Here is a 4,282-nt window from a genome sequence, read left to right as displayed (position 1 = left end):
CGTTAGATACCGTGTAACTTTTGTCTGTTACCCTGTTGTTACGCAGAAAGTACACTGTGATAGCCATTTCATAGTCTTAGTTTGTTTTATATAATGTTTTGGGTTTCAATATTTGGTTATAAAATAATGTAAACAAGAAAAGTAAATATAACATATTATATAGACTTATTATGGAAATAATAGTAGGAAATAATGTATAGAAATAATGTCAACAGTGTTTTATGCTGAGCTCTCTAGCCATCTGATCACGTGGTACGCAATTTGGAACTTAACCTGTGACGTTGTGTGCAGGTGGATGATGGATTAGTTTGACACTACATACACAGTAAAAACAGTACCGTAAAGTGAAGCGATATCAATCATCCTCTACGTTCAAGCTCTATAAACGAAAGTTCAGGAGAAGTTGAATTCCGTATTTGAATTCCGTAGGGGGCAGAATACTTGGCTACCCTGCTCTCTGATTGGACAGAGAAACTGTAAAGGTCGGAATGCTTGGCCATTATGACACAGGGACCATGATCTTGGCCGTTATGAGTCATCCTCACCAGACTGTCTTTCAGATTGAAGTGATTCTGTAGAACTAAAGGCAGTATGGGAGTTCCCAGGCTAGGTCAATGGTGGAACACAAAACATTACGAAACATTAAACACACACACATGCGCACACACAAGAACACACACACACACACACACACACACACACACACACACACACACACACACACACACACACACACACACACACACACACACACACACACACACACACACACACACACACACACACACACACACACACACACAGTCAGAGTCAGAGAGACTTGTCATGTTTTAATGGAACACTGGCAGGTACAAAAATGTGGAGAAATGTAGAACTAACAGGACAACCACCTGACCATCAATTACACTCATACAGTTACAGTTAACAATCAGTGGAATTCATACAGTTATAGTGAACAATCAGTGAAATTCATACAGTTCACAATCAGTGATGCAGTTACTCTTGTCCAGATTTGGTTTAAGATATTTGGTTTACAAGGTTTTAGAGAGAGAGAGAGAGAGAGAGAGAGAGAGAGAGAGAGAGAGAGAGAGCGAGAGAGAGATGCAGTTTTGCAACACTTTGGTATAGCACAAATTAATCCAACACACAGACATACAAAGATTAAAATCATCATCATCATCAACATCATTAGAACTGTGTTTGTGTGCGTGTGTATATGTGTGTGTGTGTGTGTGTGTGTGTGTGTGTGTGTGTGTGTGTGTGTGTGAGAGAGAGAGAGAGAGAGAGAGAGAGAGAGAAAGATAGAGAGAGAGAGAGAGAGAGAGAGAGAGAGAGAGAGAGAGTGTTTGCGTGTGTGTGTGTGTGTGTGTGTGTGTGTGCGTGCGCGTGTGTGTGTGCGTGTGCATGTGTGTATTCTGAATCTGATTCTTTGGTCCAAAAATGTTACTTGTTGCTGAATAGAGGTAACGGTCGCCATAGTAACTCCAGAGAGAGACGAAGAGAGGAAGAGAAGAGAAGAGAAGAGAAGAGAAGAGAAGAGAAGAGAAGAGAAGAGAAGAGAAGAGAAGAGAAGAGAAGGGAAGAGAAGAAGAGGGATGAGAGGGTAAGTCGGTTCTGCTTTGGTGTTGTGACATCGACTGGTCAAAGGTCATTTGGCCATAGTTGCCATACTCACACTGAAGGTCATCTAAAGGTCACCTGAAGGTCATCTGAAGGTCACCTGAAGCTCATCTTCCACACGTCTCCATCATGGGAGGTCGCCAGATACACTAAGTGGCCAATCAAAGAGATGCCTACAGTGTTGCCCCACCCACTCCCACACTACTGCTCACAAGGTCAAGGTCGAGCTAACGGTCAAGGTCAAGCTGAAGGTCGAGGTCAAGGTCAAGCTGAAGGTCAAGGTCAAGGTCAAGCCTCTGGTAATGCAGGACCAATCACGGCATTTGGTTTGTTTATTATTTGGTTTGAAGGTTTCCTTGGCGATGTGTGTGTATTACCCAGCCACACCCACCAAGGAGCTACAATCACACTGCCCAATAGAAACACACACAACAACACACACCAGAACTGGCCAATAGAAACACACACATTAAAGGGACACTCCACCCATTTACATTAGGCTTTCCATTACTAGACACCCAGTCATAGTTTTGAATGGTCATGCAATCAGTGCTTAATTTGAGGGGGAGCAAGGGGGACCTAGCTCCGGAACCTCAGACGAGAGCTCCGGAACTTTGGATGGAACCTCGGGGAAAGACATGACAGACACCCCCCCCCAGCCACCTATCCTCTGCACTCCGGAACCTCCCACTTGACAAATTAAGCACTGCGTGCAACACTCTCTCAATTCCCCCTGAGACAGGAGAAATCCGTATTCACCTCTTAACACTTCCTCCTACAATGATGTAAAAATTGTCATTTTGCATCATTAAAGGAGGAAGTGTAAAAGAGGTGGATTTCTGTTGAGACTACAAGCCTTTTTCCCACCCTTTCAACCCTGCCCATCGGGGGTTGGACCTAATGCGCTAACAGACCTATCACAGATCAGTGTGCCAGTGCTTTTGAAATGACTGGCATTGAGGCTCCAGTAAGTCACTGGCAGAGCTGCCTGGGTGTGGCCTGTGGAACTACAATACATATTCATGTCTCCACCGGTGGAATGCCCCCATAGACACCAGAAACTCTACACAGGGAGAAACAACACACACATTACCACAGAAATATACACTCGTAACCATAGCAACCATGGTAGCCATACACTCGTAACCATAGTTATCAATACAGTAGCCATACACTCGTTACCATAGTAACATGACCGTAGCCATACACTCGTAGCCATAGTAACATGACCATAGCCATACACTCGTTACCATAGTAACATGGCCGTAGCCATACACTCGTAGCCATAGTAACATGGCCGTAGCCATACACTCATAACCATAGTAACATGGCCGTAGCCATAAACTCGTAGCCATAGTAACATGGCCGTAGCCATACACTCGTAACCATAGTAACATGACCGTAGCCATACACTCGTAACCATAGTTATCAATACAGTAGCCATACACTCGTAGCCATAGTAACATGACCGTAGCCATACACTCGTAACCATAGTAACATGACCGTAGCCATACACTCGTACACCTGCAACCTCCAACACAATGCAAAAAAAAAGAAAATACAGAGTAAAAAACAGTCAGGAATTATTGGTGTAAACTCGAGTCATCAAGTCGTCACTCTCAGTACATTTGTAAGTCATAATTATCAATACATTTACAGTCATCATCACAGAGACATGTGTGTTCTTTTGGTGTTTAATCCTCCTGTTATCCTTGGGGTCTATTTGACCCCTTTCAATGTTTAACACCTGAAAAATACATGAAGTACATATTTCTTCTGCTTCATCTTTGATTACTTTTAATAAATATATGGGATGAATGTGAAAAAAGTGAAATTTCAGCAAAAATGTTTTCCCTAAGTGCTGTACACATTTAGGTTTACAGTCCGTGTTCCCTTGGGGTCAATTTGACCCCAATGTTTTTCAAGTGTATAAAACCATAAATGGAAACATTCATATTTTGCAAATAAATGTTAAAAATCTGTTCTAGATAATGTGAAATACATGAAATATAAGCTATTCAGCCATGTTTTCTTCTGAAACATTTTTGCTTTTGTTGGGCCCTAATAAACTAAAAATGCTAATGATATTATGGGGTAGAGGCCCTAAAAAGTAATTCACGGCAAAAACATTTTGGACATTGGTGGCTAATACAGACATTGGACATTTTGACCAAAATCACACAAATGAACCTTGTTGTACCCAAAGCACAATCATGGCACCCACCAACAGCAACAAACACACACACACAACAGACAACAACACAACAACAACCCCCCACCACAACCCCCCCCCCCATTCCTGTACCCTGGGACAGCTACTTTTGCACCCTCACACTACACACAAACCTTAGTATAGAAGCGTAACCATAGCCAGCATTGCTGTGCATGCCTGCTCTATGCCCAGCATACAATTAATTTATAAGTGAGGGTATATTTGAAAGAGAAGCTTGGTATGATATGTGAAATCCAAATATTGAAATGGACTGTTCTGCCGGGTTACAACGCCACTTGGTACTTCTTTCTTCATTGTATGGAGCGACTCTCAAAAGTTGTTGCTTCTATGTTTTGAGAGATTATAATGGTGCTTTCTTCTACGCATTTCAGTATTTTTGGTTCCCACAATTGACAGATTTGTCTGCAAGTCCTCTTAGTTGGTTATAAA

This window comes from Engraulis encrasicolus, chromosome 5, assembly GCF_034702125.1.
Source record: "Engraulis encrasicolus isolate BLACKSEA-1 chromosome 5, IST_EnEncr_1.0, whole genome shotgun sequence".
NCBI classification, from domain to species: domain Eukaryota; kingdom Metazoa; phylum Chordata; class Actinopteri; order Clupeiformes; family Engraulidae; genus Engraulis; species Engraulis encrasicolus.
This window is presented reverse-complemented; position numbering follows the sequence as displayed.